The 18,196-nt window shown below is 46.1% G+C and overlaps 8 non-coding genes across 8 annotated transcripts; all 8 read right to left on the bottom strand.

Moving 5' to 3' along the window:
• Positions 1-4,620: 4,620 nt before the first annotated feature.
• Positions 4,621-4,693, bottom strand: Trnak-cuu (transfer RNA lysine (anticodon CUU)). Its single transcript has one exon. It is a non-coding gene; the product is annotated as a tRNA-Lys (tRNA).
• Positions 4,694-9,940: 5,247 nt separating this feature from the next.
• On the bottom strand, positions 9,941-10,013 carry Trnak-cuu (transfer RNA lysine (anticodon CUU)). Its single transcript has one exon. It is a non-coding gene; the product is annotated as a tRNA-Lys (tRNA).
• A 160-nt stretch (positions 10,014-10,173) lies between these two features.
• Trnak-cuu (transfer RNA lysine (anticodon CUU)) lies at positions 10,174-10,246 on the bottom strand. Its single transcript has one exon. It is a non-coding gene; the product is annotated as a tRNA-Lys (tRNA).
• A 160-nt stretch (positions 10,247-10,406) lies between these two features.
• On the bottom strand, positions 10,407-10,479 carry Trnak-cuu (transfer RNA lysine (anticodon CUU)). The gene has a single exon. It is a non-coding gene; the product is annotated as a tRNA-Lys (tRNA).
• A 5,158-nt stretch (positions 10,480-15,637) lies between these two features.
• Positions 15,638-15,710, bottom strand: Trnak-cuu (transfer RNA lysine (anticodon CUU)). Its single transcript has one exon. It is a non-coding gene; the product is annotated as a tRNA-Lys (tRNA).
• A 158-nt stretch (positions 15,711-15,868) lies between these two features.
• Trnak-cuu (transfer RNA lysine (anticodon CUU)) lies at positions 15,869-15,941 on the bottom strand. Its single transcript has one exon. It is a non-coding gene; the product is annotated as a tRNA-Lys (tRNA).
• Positions 15,942-16,100: 159 nt separating this feature from the next.
• Positions 16,101-16,173, bottom strand: Trnak-cuu (transfer RNA lysine (anticodon CUU)). The gene has a single exon. It is a non-coding gene; the product is annotated as a tRNA-Lys (tRNA).
• A 160-nt stretch (positions 16,174-16,333) lies between these two features.
• Positions 16,334-16,406, bottom strand: Trnak-cuu (transfer RNA lysine (anticodon CUU)). The gene has a single exon. It is a non-coding gene; the product is annotated as a tRNA-Lys (tRNA).
• Between the last annotated feature and the right edge of the window lie 1,790 nt (positions 16,407-18,196).

The raw sequence follows: 18,196 nt of genomic DNA, 5'->3' as shown, positions 1-18,196 counted from the left end.
TATCAAACATGCAATCCCCGTGGAACAAAGATACCTTTACTTTCAAGCCACGGTTTTACAGGGAGCGTGCCAGTGTGCAGTTGAAAAAAAAAAAAAGGTTTTTGATGACGCTCTAACTGGCATTTTCCGAACTCGTTTTAAAACGTCACGTTCTTGTCCTAGTTGATAGATGGAGCGGTAGAAAGGTATTGGCAAAAATACATCGAGTAGATCTTTGTATAATCGTTTACGCGCAACTGTGCCCAGGTATTCTAAGGAAAATCGCGACTTCAGTACTTGATAAGCTGAGACAATTTCGCGCCAAAAGCTGCTCAGTGTTCCCCGTGTCTCTGTGTTTGACGACACAATATATTCTGGAATATGATTACACATTTTGGCGTGTATAACAGCACTCAAGAAAATATCCCTTTGGTCTCGCAAAAAGAAAAACCTTGAAACAATTTGTTTCAAAAACAAATGACACAGTCCAAGTCCTCCGTTTCGCATGGAAAGGAACAAGTTTGACCGACTGGTGCGTTCCCATGTAGAATTCCATATATAGGTGGCAAACACTCTGTGTAATTTCTGGACACAAATTCTGCTCATACTGACCACTTGAAGCACATAAAGCACTTTTGCAACAAAAAATACATTACAGACTGTTGCGCGTGAAAACATAGAAAAGTTATGCCCTCCCCATTTTTCAGACTGGTCCTTCAGCCTGTCTGTCTCTCCTGCCCAGTATTCTGTGGTATTTCTATAATGCTGAAGAGGCACTCCCAAGTAACTAGCAGGAATATTTGTCCATCGCATATTTGCATACGTCTCCGGCGTTTCCCCCCAATTTCCATGCCAAATGCCAAGAGACTTATCCCAGCTAATGGCACTTCCGGTAGCGCTGCAGAATGCTGTAGCTTCCTTAACAGCTTCTTTAACACTGTCCTTGTCTCTGCAGAATATGGCGATGTCATCCGCATATGCCGGTATCTTCACTTCACTGGTGTAATAGGAATAACCATGCACCCTTTCATTTCTTAGAATTTTTAAACATAAGGGTTCCAAATAAAGTGCAAAAAGAAGAGACGAGCATGCATACCCTTGTTTTATACCTGACAGCACTGGAATGTTCTCACTTAAGGTGTTGTTGATTATAAGGTTTACGGCACACTCTTTATACACCATTTTGATGCCTTTAGTGATGACGCTTCCTACATTACAATGTTCTAATACTGATAGTAATATGTCATGATTGACCCTGTCAAATGCTTTCTGAAGGTCTAGTTGTATCATAGCTATGTTATCAAGATTTATGTCACAGCATTCAAGGATACTTCTAGCGGTGTGTATATTTGTGTAAATGGTCCTTCCTTTGATTCCACATGTCTGGTGAGGCAGTACGAGGTGTGTGATAACGCTCTGCAATCTCTTGGCTAGCACCTTTGTAAATATTTTATAGTCTACATTTGTAAGGCTTATTGGTCGATAGGCCTCAACAGCCATCAATTTCCTGGGATCATCTGATTTTGGAATTAATACTACATGGCATTTTCTAAACGATAATGGTGCCGTTTTTCGATTATAGCACTCATCTATCACGCGGTGTAACGCTTGCGCCAGTTCTTTCTTGAAGGTTTTGTAAATGGCAGCGCCTAGTCCATCAGGCCCGGGTGCCTTGCCGGTGCTTAGCTCATCAATGGCCTGTTCTACCTCATGCAGACTAATTGGCCGCTCAAGCGTTTCTCTCACTTCATCGTCTAGCCTTGGCATGAGCGATAGAAAATCATTTCGAAAGGCTACTGTATCTTTTATTTTAGGGCTTAGCAGTCTTTGATAACACTCAACAAACGCTTTCTTTATCAATTCTTTATCACGTGTCGCTTCGTTTTTATATCTTATTTCTTTTATCTCTTTTTTTACTGCTTGCCTTTTTTCTTCACCGAGTGCCCGCTTAGTAGGCGTTTCTCCGAGCCATAGTCTTTCCGCTCGTGCTCTGACCATCGCCCCGCGATATTTATTCTCATCAATCACTTCAAGTTTACTTTTCAGGTCACGTATTTCCTTGCTAAAGTGTCCAGGGTTAGTACTCTCAACAGTAGTCATAAAATCTAACGTGCTCTTTAGTTCTTTCTCTTGCTGTTTTTCATTGCTACGCAGCACGCAAGCTCGTTCAATCGCGGCAATCTTTACTTCGTTCTTAAATTGTTCCCAAACTATTGTGAAGTTAGAAGTTTCAACCGAAAATATTCCATCCATCTTCTCCTTTACTTTCTTAAGAAAAATTTCATCATCCAACAATTTATCATTTAATTTCCACAAATTCCAACTGAATCTTGATACTTTTGCTTTGGTTCCTGCTATCACTGTCACCAAGCAGTGATCACTAAATGTGACGTTCTTTACTCGGTACGTAGTAAGATGCGGTGTGATTTCAGCAGAAACATATCTGCGGTCAAGTCTAGCGTGACTTACACCTTGATAGTGCGTATACTGTACGTGCTCGTCGCCGTCAAAAATACAACCAACGTCGTCTAGTTCAAATTCGTTTACAAGCGCGCTTAACAGTAACGCACTTTTATCGCGATAGGTCAATCTGTTTGCTCGATCTTGCGGTCTACACGCACAGTTAAAGTCCCCAAATAATATTAAGTTTCTTTCGTACGTCATACAGGCTTTCATGTTTCCTATGTATTCTTCGCGTTCGTGTATCTTATTCGGCGCATAAACACATATTGCTCGCCTGAGGAGGCCGCAAAAACTAAAGTCGATGACAAGTAGCCTACCGTCATCATTAGACGTGACAGTTTGCACAACAATATCAGTGCATTTTCGAACAAGTATTATGCAACCCGCGGAAGTTCCTCTGGCGTGAGACACGCATACATTATACCTATTCCTGAAAGGCTCGACCATTCTGTCTGTTTGCTCTTCGCTTTCTACTTTGGTTTCCTGCACTGCCATTATGTCGATATCTTCTTCTAACAAGAGCCGGTTTATCTGGCACTGCCTTCTGCGGGATGCCACACCCCTCAAATTTAACGTCCCTACGCAAAAGGGAACTGTCAGACTAACAGCCATGTTTAGATTAGGCATACAGACAGAATGATACTCACGTCTGGGCAGGCAATAAAGGCAATAAACAGTACACGGCAAGATCTACATGTCCGCTAGGCTAGGTCTTGCACTGAGGGCACGCTGTCTCGGCACAGTCCGTTCCCCGCTAATGCGGGGGTGGTGTTGAAGTCGTCCGCCTGTCAGGCGGTACGTTCGGCTTCGGTTTGAAGCCGGGTCACCTTGTTATAGGCGTCTTCGGTGAGGGCTCGCCGCTGCTCGATCGTTCCGGTGTGGCTTCATATCCATCAATGACCTCACGAGGCCTCTTTGCAGCTGCTTTGGCAGCTGCTATCATTTCGATATCCTCAGAATCCCCGGTCCCGTCTTTCGTGGTCGACTCCGACGTGCTCGCTGATGGCGCACCCTTTGTGTCAGTCATATTTTCTTCGGTAGTCGGTTTCTCAGACAGCACGCTCTTTGCGTCGACAGTCTGGCCGCCACTGGAGCTCTTGGTTTCCTCCGGTGTTGGAGACGCTTCCGGGTGCGTGCTATCTGCCGCCTGCTCATCGGTCTCTGCTCGGGACGCCGCATCAGCGTCAGCGTGGTCCATTATGTGTTCAGCCATTTCGTCGCTTTTGACTGGGCTTATTACCGCAGCATACGACCTCACGTACTCTTGTTCCTCGTGGCCGTAGCGGCGGCAAAGTGCACAGCGTGGTATGCGGCACTCGCGCCGGATGTGTCCCGTTCCATGGCACCGGAGGCATAATGGGGGTCTTCCTGGAACATGCACGAGCGCTAAGTTCTCCGCTACACGCACCTGGTGAGGCAAGTCTTCAACTGTCACGCCAGGTTTTGGCTGGAGTGTCACCAAACGGGTGGTGGACCCTTTGCCATTGCATCCCTGTACTCGCCACTTTTCTCGGGTGACATCTGTAACCTTTCCGTAAGGGGCTAAGGCTGCACGAACCTCGTCGTCATGAACGAAGTGCAACAGCCAATAAAGCTTCAGCGTGATGCCTTGGTTGCACGGATCAAAAACCATGCAGGGTTGATCTTTCACGTTGAAAGATTCCGCCGCTAGCATCTTTTTCTTCGAAGCTTCATCACGGAAGGTCACCGCCCATACGTGGTTCATTTGGAAGGCGCCAAGGGCCACCACTTCCGGCAGCAGTGCAAGACTCGCGATAGCATCTCGAAAGTGCTCGACCCGATACGGCCTGGTTTTAACGTCAGCGTGCAAAAATACAGTGTACAAAACTGAACTACCTGAAGGCAGATGAGGCAAAACAACTTGGTGTTCCGGGTAAGGCTTATCCGTACACCTGGTACCACGGCCGAGGGCCGCTGTAACCGCCCCTACGGAGCAAGGCATTCTGCGTCCGTTCACTGCGGTGGCCGGAAGTAGAATCCCACAGAGCTATCCGGGCTCGCGCTCCCTCCGATCGTACATACATTTTTATGATCACTCTAGCTGCGCCCCCGACGGTAAATTATTTTTTTCTTTTCGCGGAACTAAAATACAAAAGAATCGTTTCATACAATTTAACCCTTATGACTGGAGGACGATTACGAGGTTGCAAAACAATCCGCCCAACGTGGGGCTCGAACCCACGACCCTGAGATTAAGAGTCTCATGCTCTACCGACTGAGCTAGCCGGGCTTTTATTTTTATTGCCTGTTTACATGATACAGAAGGGAACAAGACAGAGGGTTTCAAAACTTTTTTAAAGCGGTCAACTCGATTACGAGGTTGCAAAACAATCCGCTCAACGTGGGGCTCGAACCCACCACCCGGAGATTAAGAGTCTCATGCTCTACCGACTGAGCTAGCCGGGCTTTTTTTATTGCCTGTTTACATGATACAGAAGGGAACAAGACAGAGGATTTCAAAACTTTTTGAAAGCGGTCAACTCATCAAGCAGTCCCACCCAATCAGGTGGCTGTGGCTGTGCACGGTATATCTCTCGCATATACACTACATGTTCAATAAAATTTTCCCTTACAGTGTGAGTGTCAACGTCGGCATATCTTACTGCCATTCTGGTTTTCCATATACTATGGAGGCTCAGGACCATTATCATGTCGTAAGGAATGCCACCATCATTCTCAACTGGTAAATGTCGGATTCCATGTGGCGTAATCGGCAGTTCCTTTTTAATAGTTCGCTGAAGGATGTCCCAATGAAATATTGGATCCGAGCAATCGATAAATGCATGTTCCATTGTTTCTAATTTTTTGCATAATATGCAGTTGACTGTCCACGGTACGAAGATTCCTTTGTCTTGTAGCCACGTTTTTACCGGTAAAGTGTTTGTATGGAGCTTGAAAAAGAATGATTTTACATGGGGTTTTATCGGCATTCCTTTACCTCGTTTTAAAACGTCTTGTCCAGAACCTCCAGTGTATATGCTTCTGTGCAAGGGAACAGGCAACATAACATCCAATAAATCTTTGTACAGGTTTTTCCTTTTCACTGTACTCAAATATTCAAACAAAAAACGCACCTTAAGTATGCGAAAAGCAGCAACAACTTCGTGCCAGTAACCTCTTAAACCGCATAACGCGGTCTTATTTGTACAAACAAGGAATTCCGCTAGTGCATTGTGCAGGCGAACTGGTATCACCGTGCGCAAAAATGGGTCACACTGATCCCTTAGAAACATAAAACGTGACACAATTTGTCTGATAAAGAGGTCCGACAGACCAAGCCCACCTTTCTTCACGGACAAAAACAGATTAGTGCGACTAGTTCTTTCCCAACTCCCTCCCCAAATAAACACTGCAAAAACTCTGAATTTTTTGTAGGTTAGCCCGGGACATGAACAACACTTGCATCACATACCATAACTTGGCCACTAAAAATAGATTACAAGTAGTCGCACGTGCAAACATTGACAGATTCCGACCTTGCCATCCCAGTATCTTACCTTTCACCCGCTCTGTTTCTTCTTTCCAATATTGTTCGGTATCCGCATAACATTGTAGAGGGGCACCTAAGTACGTTGTTGGCATTGCTGTCCATTGTACGCCAGCGAAGAATTCAGGTTTTTCGCTCCACTCGCCATGCCAAAACCCTATGGTCTTCTCCCAATTAATCTTACATCCGGCTTCCTTACAATAGTTACCAGTCAGCCTAACCACCTCTTTGATGCTTTCCTGGTCCTGACAAAAGACAGCAATGTCATCAGCGTATGCGAGTACCTTGACTTCTGTCACTTCAAGCACAAAACCGCGAACTTTTTGGCTATTAATTAGGCTCAAGCAGAAAGGTTCCAAGTAGAGATCAAAAAGTAATGATGAGATTGCACATCCTTGCCGAACACTGGAGAGAAGTTGTATTGGTTTACTTAACTTTTTGTTTATAATGAACCGCGTGCTGCATTCTGAGTAGGCCATTTTAACTCCATTTAATATCACTCCGCCTACATTAACGTATTCTAATAATGAAAAGAGTACTTCATGGGATACATTGTCAAACGCTTTCTCCAAGTCCAGTTGCAGCACTGCAACCCGACAGGAGAGGGCATCGCAGCAGTCAAGCACACACCGAGCTACATGCGTATTTGTGGAAATTGTTCGGCCCTTGATGCCACATGTTTGATGTGGTCCCACTAGCTGTGTTACGACACTTTGAAGTCTTTTCGCTAGCACTTTCGTAAATATTTTGTAGTCACAGTTTGTAAGGCTTATTGGTCTGTAAGATTTCACTGACAACAGTTTAACCGTGTCTTCGCACTTAGGGATTAGCACTATATGAGATGTTCGGAAAGATGGTGGCATTCGCTGTGTTGCATACATTTCCTTGAAAACAGTCAGCAGTAATTGGCTGAGCTGATGTTTGAAAGCCTTGTAGAAGGCCGCTCCTAAACCATCAGGCCCGGGAGCTTCTCCTGCACCCAGTCCATCGATGGCATTTTCAATTTCTCGTAATGTAATTGGAAATTAAAGGTTTGCTTTAATGTCTTCTTCTATACGTGGCATAAGACTAAGGAAGTCACGCTCAAATCCTTCTTCTAGTTTTTTCTTGTTTCCAAGCAATTCGCGATAATGAGCTACGAATGCTTGCTCTATCAAGGTAGGCTCGGAAGTTTCCTCGTTTTGATATATTATTGCTTCTATTTCTTGTTTTGTTGCGTATCTCTTTTCGTCACTTAACGCCCATTTGGTGGGCGTTTCCCCATTCCACAATCGTTCCGCCCGCGCTCGTACCATAGCTCCTTTATATCGTTCTTGGTCTATAAGTTCGAGCTTACTTTTTATTTCCTTTATCTGCTTCCTGCAAGATCCAGCATTTTCACACTCTGTACGCATAAAAAATTCTAGTCGGCTAGTTAATTCTTTTTCTTGTTTTTCCTTGCGATGCAATACAGTTGCCCTTTCTATCGCTTTCATTTTAACGTTTGTTTTGAGAATTTCCCAGCTTTCAATGCGGTCATTGGTCTGCGCTGTCATTGAGGAAATAATTATATCTTTTATATCACTCACAAAACATTCATCATCAAGCAATTTCTCATTAAATTTCCGAAGATCCCAATTAAAATTTGTTTCTTTTCGTTTTTCCCCTAAATTAAACATTACTAGACTATGGTCCGAAAATGATACGTGTTTAATTTCGTATCTTTGACACAGTGGCACAAGCGGTAATGCAACGTACGCTCGGTCTAATCGCGCATGACTTTCACCTTGGTAGTGCGTATAAACGGATGTTTTCCCCGTCGATAAGAGACAACCGACATCTTCCAAATCATAATCGTTTACAAGCACATTTAAAAACTGCGCGCTTGTATCTTTACGTTGCTGTTTTTTTGGCGCGATCTTCTGGTCTGCACACACAATTAAAATCTCCCATCAAAATTACGTATCGCTCACAATTCAGGTACTCTTCTAGCTGTTCAAAAAACGCTCTACGTGCACATTCATCATTTGGAGCATACACACACAATACGCGCCACTTAACGGCGGCAAAGGAAAAATCAAGTATGGCAAATCGGCCAGTTCCACATATAGTCACTTGTTCTTCTACAATACCAACACTGTTACGAATAAAGAGAGCGCAGCCTCCCGAAGTGCCAACCGCATGACACACGCACACGTTGTACTGCGCTCTAAATGGCTGCACCATGCGGTCCGTCTGTTCCTGGCCTTCCACCTTTGTTTCTTGCACTGCTACTATATCTAAATTATTTTCTTGGAAAAGCCGGCTTACTTGGTATTGGCGTCTCCTGCTTGCCAAACCGCGAACGTTTAAAGTGCCCAGACGAAGGGGCTTCGTAAGGTTAAGTGCCATGGTTAAACCGAAAACAGGTGGACCGCATGAAATTTACCTCGATATTTTGGGCTGGTATTCGGTTGACTCGTTGCTGCGATGGGCAAAGTCGCGTCCAGCAAGCAGTTCGCCGGTCTACAGCGCTGTGGTTCAGCTGCTAGGCGCCTTGAAGCCATGGTGGGTGCTTTGAAATCCTAACTGGGCAATTCGCTGGGCTATGCGTTGTCCCTCGTTACGAGGGCATAGTTCCCTCCATTTTCCGGTCAGGAGGGACGGTGGGCTTGGGTATGAAGCTCGGTCGTTGGCCCGTTTGAAGGCCGGCCATAATTACTGTTTTGGTGGGCGGTTCGTCACCGGTGCTTGCACTGGGCTTTACCACTTCGTTGCCTGCTTCGTCGCGCGGTCTCTTGGCAGAAGCACCAGGTTCAACTTCCATGACTTGCGCGTCGGCTTGCGCTTACGCAGCCAACACTGCTTCCACTACCTTGCCTTTGTCCTTCTCCTGCGTTTCCCGATCAAAGAGACTTCGCTGGTCTGGGGTGTGGTGTTGTCAGGAAAAACAGCCTTCCACGCATTGGTAGGGACAGCCTCCTGATTCGCTTCCTTCGCGTCTGTCTGCTTTCGCGCGTCGCTAGCGGCTTCCTCGGCGTCGGTCTCATCCATTATGAGCTCAGTCTCCACTTCTTTACTTGCTTTTCCTGTGATGCTTGCGTAGGTGGTCACGATTCCGCGTTGGTGTGACCGAAGCGCCTACACTGCGAACAGCGAGGCACACGACAGTCACGTCGGATGTGACTGGTGGTGTTGCAACGGAGGCATAATGGTGCTCGGTTTGGCACAACAACCAGAGCGAGTTCATTTCCTACTCGCAACTGGTGAGGTAGGTCATCGATAGTCACGCCGGATTTGAGATTCATGGCGACTTGGCGGGTTGTAGATGCTCTGTCCGTAATGCCGCGTACACGCCATTTTTCCTTAGTGATTTCTGTAACTTTTCCATACGGTGCCAGGGCCGCACGCACTTCGTCATCACTGACGCCGTAAAGAAGCCAGTGCAGCTTCAGTCGAAATCCTCGGTCGTTTGGGTTAACTACAATGCATCGGCGATTCTTGACTTGAATGTCTCCGGCAGATAACATTTTCTTCGTTGCCTCAGCGTTCTTGAATGTCACAGCCCAAACGTGGTTCATCCGGTACGCCCCCAAAGCGATAACGTCGTGTAGCGCACCAAGCTGTTCCAGGGCATCACGAAATCTTCTACGCGGTATGGCCGCACCTGCAAATCCGCATGAAGAAAGATGGTATTCATCACAACCTGACCTGATGGAAGTTGAGGCAGAATAACTTGGTAGTCCTGGTCGACTGAAGCAAAAGACCTGTTACCGCGGCTTGAATGGGCCGCTGAATCCACTCCTTCAGAGCCCATGTTACCCACGACCGTACACAACGGTGGCCGGAAGTGGAAAGTGAGCTAGCCGGGCTCGCGCTCCCTCCGATCGTACATACATTTTTATGATCACGCTAGCTGCGCCCCCGACGGTAAATTATTTTTTTCTTTTCGCTGAACTAAAATACAAAAGAATCGTTTCATACAATTTAACCCTTATGACTGGAGGACGATTACGAGGTTGCAAAACAATCCGCCCAACGTGGGGCTCGAACCCACGACCCTGAGATTAAGAGTCTCATGCTCTACCGACTGAGCTAGCCGGGCTCGCGCTCCCTCCGATCGTACATACATTTTTATGATCACTCTAGCTGCGCCCCCGACGGAAAATTATTTTTTTCTTTTCGCGGAACTAAAATACAAAAGAATCGTTTCATACAATTTAACCCTTATGACTGGAGGACGATTACAAGGTTGCAAAACAATCCGCCCAACGTGGGGCTCGAACCCACGACCCTGAGATTAAGAGTGTCATGCTCTACCGACTGAGCTAGCCGGGCTCGCGCTCCCTCCGATCGTACATACATTTTTATGATCACGCTAGCTGCGCCCCCGACGGTAAATTATTTTTTTCTTTTCGCTGAACTAAAACACAAAAGAATCGTTTCATACAATTTAACCCTTATGACTGGAGGACGATTACGAGGTTGCAAAACAATCCGCCCAACGTGGGGCTCGAACCCACGACTCTGAGATTAAGAGTCTCATGCTCTACCGACTGAGCTAGCCGGGCTTTTTTTTTTTTCTTTATTGCCTGCTTTGACACCAAATGAACACACATATACATATATATACAAACAAATCACTCACACTAAAAATACATGGTCATATTAAAAATGCTTAAAGTTTACGAGTTCATCTAGAATAGCCACCCACTCAGGAGGGTCGGCTTGCGCACGATACTGTGCTCTTAGATTTGCAATGCTTGCAATAAAATTTTCCCGCACCGAACAAACTTTCACATCGGCATGGCGTACTGCCATCCTTGTTTTCCATAAGCTGTGGAGGCTCAGGAGCATGAACATATCGCAAGGTGTTCCATCACTATTATCTGTGGGCAGAAACCGTATACCAATTGGTGTAATTGGAAGTTCTTTTTTAAGTGTTCTCTGTAAAATGTCCCAATGGAAGACAGCGTCCCAACAATCTATGAATGCGTGATCGATAGTCTCCGGTTTTTTACAGAGTGAGCAGTCAACACTCCATGGCACGTAAATACCTTTTTCGTGTAACCACGTTTTAACTGGCAAACAATTGGTATGTAGCTTAAAGAAGAAAGATTTTACTGTGGAATTAACGGGCATCCTTCTCACACGCTTCAAAATGTCATTTCCTGGACCTCCACAGTTAACAGCTCTGTATATTGGTGTAGGCAACATTACATCAATTAAGTCTTTGTACAGCTTCCTCTTTGTAATGTTAGACAAATATTCCAAAGAAAACCGTGCACGTAATAACCGAAACGACATAATCACCTCACGCATATACCCAGTCACACCTTGCCCACTGTATTCACTGCACGTTATGACGAATTCTGGTAGGGCACTTGCCAGTCGAACCTGTATCACCGTGCGTAAGAACTCGTCACTTTGCTCTCGTAAAAAAAAGAAACGCGACACAAGCTGCCTGATATACAGGTGAGCAAGCCCCAGTCCGCCACTGCGGACTGACCGAAATAAATTGGTGCGACTGACGCGTTCAAAAGTTGAACCCCATATAAACACAGCGAAAACCCTATGAATCTTTTGCACACACATCCTAGTCATGTACATAATTTGCAAAACATACCATACTCTGGCAACTAAAAACAAATTACATGCACTGGCACGTCCGAACATTGACAGGCCTCGGCCAGTCCAGCTGCTTGTTTTTTCCCTCATCTTGTCAGTTTCTTCAAGCCAATAATCTTTAGTATCTCTGTAGTGCTGTAGCGGCACTCCCAGGTACTTCACAGGTGTAGTCGTCCACCGTGTCGAAGCGAAGTGTTCTGGCGTTACGTCCCAGTTGCCGTGCCATATACCAACGCTTTTATCCCAGTTGATCTCCGATCCTGATTGCTTGCAGTATGCCTTTGTGACTCGAACAACTTCCTGGACGCTTTTTTGGTCATCACAAAAAACAGCGATATCGTCCGCGTAGGCCAGCACCTTCACTTCAGTCATCTGTAGTCTAAACCATCTAATATTTTCGTTACTGATTACAGCCAAACAGAAAGGCTCAAGGTATAATGCAAAAAGTAAAGGGCTTAGTGGACACCCTTGCCGAACACTTGATTTGACAGGTATTCTTTGACTAAGGCTTTTGTTAATTATAACCTGTGTAGTACAGTCCTGATATGCCATTTTAACTCCCTGCATAATAACGTCACCTACGTTTACATGGTTAAGTATCAAAAAAAGTACTTCGTGCGACACTCTATCGAAGGCCTTTGCTAAGTCGAGCTGTAACATGGCAACTCGGCCAGCAAAAGCGTCAACACATTCAAAGACACTGCGAGCTACATGAGTGTTCGTACAGATAGTACGTCCTTTTATACCACATGTTTGATGTGGTCCCACCAAGTCTTTTATCACAGTTTGTAACCTGTGCCCAAGAATCTTCATTAACACTTTGTAATCACAGTTGGTTAGACTTATTGGCCTATATGAACTTACTGACAGTAGCTCCTCACGGTCATCTGTTTTCGGAATTAAAACCATGTGGGCACTTCGAAAAGACGGCGGTAGTTGTTTTTTGTCGTACGCCTCCGCGAAGACATGATACAATATCTGTGATAACGCAGGCGCAAAAGCCTTATAGAATTCGGCACCCAGGCCATCCGGCCCCGGCGCTTTTCCTACAGCCATATGTTCTATCGCGTGTTCAATTTCTCGCTTGCTGATCGTCTCTTCTAATCTTTCTGTTTCCTCTTTATCCAGTCGTGGCATGGCCTTCAAAAAGTTTGTTTGAAAGCCCAAGTCAACCGATCTCTTGTAACCAAATATTTTGCGGTAATGTTCTTCAAAAGCACGTTTGATCATTTCACACTCTGAAGTTATCTGATCATCGTACACTATTTGTTTGATTTCCTTTTTAAGGGCGTATCGCTTTTCGTCTGCCAGCGCGAGTTTATTTGGCCGCTCATCGACCCAAAAACTTGCGGCTCTTGCCCGGACTGTAGCAGCCCGATATTTTTCATCGTCAATAGCTTCTAGTTCTTTCTTCACTTTACTGATATGTCCTGCAAACATTCCTGGTTCGGCACTCTCCATTTCAAGCAGCAGTTCAAGTTGTCGTTGTAGCTCTTTTTCTTTCATTTTTTCATTGTGGCTCTTCACGCTACCCCTTTCTATCGCTATCATTTTAACCTTGATCTTTAGGTCCTCCCACGCTTCCGCATAGTGCGCTGGCTCCTTAGCTAGCATTTTTTCAATTTCCTCTTGTACTTTTTTAACGAAGCGCTCATCTTCAAGAAGCTTCCTATTAAATTTCCATAGGTACCAGTTGAATTTACGTTCTTTCGGTCGGGACCCAATTTCAAAGTGTACCATACTGTGATCACTGAAGGAGACTGGCTTCACACCATAGTTGCTGCATATTGGTACTATAGCAAGCGATACATACACTCTATCCAACCTCGCATGACTGTCACGTTGAAAATGCGTGTATTTTGGTTGTGTGGCGCTCATTAATAAGCGGCCAACATCTTCCATGTCGTATTCCTGGACCAGGGTATTTAGCAAAAGAGCACTTTTATCGCGCACGAAGGTTCGCTTAGCGCGATCATCGGTATAGCATACGCAGTTGAAATCTCCCAACAATATAACATATCTTTCACACTTGAGATACTGTTCAAGCTCTGCGAAAAAGGCACTTCTCTCCTGCATATCGTTCGGCACATACACACAAATCAGTCTCCACTGATAACCGCTAAAAGAAAAATCATACACGATAAGCCGTCCAGTTTCATTAACCTTGAGAAATTGCTCTGTAATATCCAAACTTTTCCGCACCAAAAGAAGACAGCCACCGGACGTACCCACGGAATGGCATACGCATGCGTTGTAGTATGTTCTAAAAGGTGCCACCATGCGATCAGTTTGTTCTTCGCTTTCAACCTTTGTTTCCTGTATTGCTACAAGATCCAATTGATTCTCAGCACATAGGCGATTAACTTGGTACTGCTTTCGTCTTGCGGCAAGGCCTCGAACGTTAACGGTTGCAACACGCAGTCCTCTAACCAAATCCCCTACCATAATAATTTGGAGCAAACTAATCGCACGGTTCCACACACCCCTCGCGCGCTAAACCTAGGCTAATCGAATCACGCGTACAATAAGGCAAACATACAACACTGCACTTTTCAATTGTGGTTTGGTTGCGTACCTCAGATACGCAGTACATCCGCCTCCTCGTCTTCGTATCCATTGTGCGTGGTTCATCGCCCATTCGCCATGAAAGGCATGGGCTGGCGTCCTACACGAGTCTCGTGACCGCCGGTTTTCTATCCGGCGGAATGTTCGGTTTTGGTCGGAAAGTTGGCCGCCTTGTAACCACAGCCTTTGGCGGTGGTTCCTCGCTTGTAGGGTCTCCTGTGTGGTCTTGTTCACCAGTCGCTTGGTCACGACTCCTCTTCGTCACACTTCCACTGGTGGAAGCTACGTCCTATTTCTTCATACCGTGGCCCTTCGCTGTCTTGATCCCCGGAGCTCTGTGTCTTTTGCGAGTCGCTGCCTTCCTTCACTTTCTCTTGCCTATCGCCCGCTCGCGAGTCAAGTTGCTCAGGGGGCGTCAGTTCAGGGGGCGTCTCCTGTACTTTCACATTTTGCGCGTCACCAGGGCATACTTCCTCGACTTCGGCTTCGTCCATAAGGAGTTCCGCCACTTCTTCCTTCTCTGCAGGGCCCGTCACACTCGCGTACGTTCTAACGCATTGTGACTCATCGTGTCCATAACGCCGGCAGAGCGCGCAGCGTGCAACGCGACATTCACGCCGTATATGCCCTGTGTTCCGGCACCGAAGGCAGAGCGCAGCTCGGCCTGGCGCGACAACCAATGCCTCCTCGCCTGCGACACGCAGCAAATGTGGCACGTCGTCCACGGTTAGGCCTTTCCGCAGTACCAAGGTGACAAGCCGTGTTGAAGAACTCTTGTCTTGCAGACCATGAACGCGCCACCGCTCCCGCGTAATCTCCTTAACAACGCCGTAAGGTTCCAAGGCCTCGCACACATCCTCATCTAGCAGGTTGTGGAGCAGCCAGTGAACCTTCAGGCGTATGGCTTGACTTCCAGGGTCGATAATCAGACAGCGACGCCCCTTCACCTTGACTTCTTGTTCTCGTAGCATTTCTTTCACCGCATCAGCATTCTTGAAAGTCACGGCCCACACGTGACTCATTTTATAAGCCCCTAACGCAACTACGTCAGAGAGCACCTTCAAGTTTTCCAGCATGTCCCTGAAGTGTTCCACACGATACGGCCTTGCACTCACATCGGCATGTAAAAACAAAGTATTGGAAACAACTCGCCCGGTCGGTAATTGTGGCAGAAGTACTTGATATTCCATGGAATCCTTGACAGTTGTCCTGGTACCGCGGCCCTCTTGGGCCGCTGAAGCCGCCCCGTTGTTAACGGAGCACATGTCACCCACGTCCGTTCACCACGGTGGCCGGAAGTGGAATCCTCTGAGCTAACCAGGCGGCTAGCAGATGGCAGGGCGAAGTCGAATTTGTCCACTGAGCTAGCCGGGCTCGCGCTCCCTCCGATCGTACATACATTTTTATGATCACTTTAGCTGCGCCCCCGACGGTAAATTATTTTTTTTTCTTTTCGCGGAACAAAAACACAAAAGAATCGTTGTATACAATTTAACCCTTATGACTGGAGGACGATTACGAGGTTGCAAAACAATCCGCCCAACGTGGGGCTCGAACCCACGACCCTGAGATTAAGAGTCTCATGCTCTACCGACTGAGCTAGCCGGGCTCGCGCTCCCTCCGATCGTACATACATTTTTATGATCACTCTAGCTGCGCCCGACGGTAAATTATTTTTTTCTTTTCGCGGAACTAAAATACAAAAGAATCGTTTCATACAATTTAACCCTTATGACTGGAGGACGATTACAAGGTTGCAAAACAATCCGCCCAACGTGGGGCTCGAACCCACGACCCTGAGATTAAGAGTCTCATGCTCTACCGACTGAGCTAGCCGGGCTCGCGCTCCCTTCGATCGTACATACATTTTTATGATCACACTAGCTGCGCCCCCGACGGCAAATTATTTTTTCTTTTCGCGGAACTAAAATACAAAAGAATCGTTTCATACAATTTAACCCTTATGACTGGAGGACGATTACGAGATTGAAAAACAATCCGCCCAACGTGGGGCTCGAACCCACGACCCTGAGATTAAGAGTCTCATGCTCTACCGACTGAGCTAGCCGGGCTCGCGCTCCCTCCGATCGTACATACATTTTTATGATCACTTTAGCTGCGCCCCCGACGGTAAATTATTTTTTTCTGTTCGCGGAACTAAAATACAAAAGAATCGTTTCATACAATTTAACCCTTATGACTGGAGGACGATTACGAGGTTGCAAAACAATCCGCCCAACGTGGGGCTCGAACCCACGACCCTGAGATTAAGAGTCTCATGCTCTACCGACTGAGCTAGCCGGGCTTTTTTTTTATTACCATCTTGGTACAAAACACAAAGTAACACACACACATCACTTACAACACTTTACATGTAAAAGATGCGAGCAGTGATCTGCCCTGCTCACACCAAATGATTAAAATCGTTTCAGCTGAACAAGGTCATCCATTATTCGGAGCCACTCTGGTTGTTCCTTTTGGGCCTTAAACACATCTCTTATATAAGATATGCTCTCTACAAAGTACTCACGTATGGAGAGAACCGTCTCATCTGCATGTCTGAATGCCATTCGGTTTTTCCATATACTGTGTAGGCTGATAAGCATAAACATGTCCCAAGGTACTTCGTCTACGCCATCTACCGGTAGAAATCGTATACCGTAAGGCGATATCGGTAGCGGCTTTTTTAAAGTTCGTTGCAACACGTCCCAGTGAAATACAGAGTCTGTGCAGTGAAGAAACATGTGGTATATTGTCTCTGGTTTTCGGCAGATTAGGCAGTTTATGGACCAAGGGACAAATATTCCTTTTTCTTGAAGCCATGGCTTCACGGGCAGTGTGCCAGTGTGAAGCTGAAAGAAGAATGTTTTCATCGAGGGCCGCACCGACATTTTCTTAACTCTCTTCAGGACATTTTTTTTCCGAGCCGACACAGTATATGGAACGGTACACAGGTACAGGCAACATAGTGTCAATGAGATCTTTATAAAGCTGTTTCCTTCTAACATCAGCAAGATACGGCGCAGAAAAACGAACTTTCAAACACTGAAATGCGCGCATAACTTCCCAAAGAAAGCCGCGCACCCGCACGTGTTTCACAGGGCTGGATGATACAACATATTCAGGCAGTGCTTCTTTGAAACAAATTTGCATTACCGTCCGCAAGAACGCGTCTTTTTGGTCTCGGAGGAACAGAAATCTGGCCACGAGTTGCCTGATAAACAAATGAGCCAAACCTAGGCCGCCTTTTCCCGCAGATAGAAAGAGATTAGTGCGACTTGTCCTCTCCCAACTTGACCCCCAAATGAACACTGCGAAGACTCGATGCAATCTCTGGACGCTGGTCCGTGACATGCAAAACGCCTGAAGCACGTACCACACCTTTGCCACCAGAAAAAGGTTGCATACTGTGGCCCGCGCAAAAATTGAGTGATCACGGCCACCCCATTTCTGCGTACTTTCTCGCGTGCGCTCAATTTCCGTTTCCCAATATTTTGCCGGTTCTCGATAGTGGTCTAGCGGTACTCCCAAGTATAACAGGTGCGTAATCCCAATTGCCGTGCCAGAAGCCAAAGCACTTTTCCCAGTTTATCACGCTTCCGGAGGCTTTGCAAAACCTAGCCGCGTCTTTCACCGCTTCAGCTATACTGTCTTTATCTTCACAGAAAATAGCGATATCATCCGCATACGATAGAACTTTAACTTCGGTGGACAACATCGTGAAGCCTCGCACTTTTTCGTTTGACATAATTTTCAGGCAAAAAGGTTCCAGATACAGTGCAAACAACAATGGAGACAACGGGCACCCTTGTCTCACTGAAGAACGAACAGCGATACTTTCACTCATTTGCTTATTAACAATGATGTTTGCCGTACAACCAGCATATGCCATTTTGACACCTTCCAAGAGCACTCGGCCAACATTCACGTGTTCAAGGATAGAAAACAGGATATGATGGTTGACTCGGTCAAAGGCCTTTTCCATGTCTAGTTGCAACATTGCTACGCGTTTATCAAATGCATCGCAGCATTCCAATATGCTCCGTGCTACATGAATATTTGTCTGTATCGTGCGTCCTTTAATCCCGCACGTTT

Source organism: Dermacentor silvarum, chromosome 2 (assembly GCF_013339745.2).
Source record: "Dermacentor silvarum isolate Dsil-2018 chromosome 2, BIME_Dsil_1.4, whole genome shotgun sequence".
NCBI classification, from domain to species: domain Eukaryota; kingdom Metazoa; phylum Arthropoda; class Arachnida; order Ixodida; family Ixodidae; genus Dermacentor; species Dermacentor silvarum.
The sequence above is the reverse complement of the archived record's forward strand: the minus strand, read 5'-3'. Positions and strand labels throughout refer to the sequence as shown.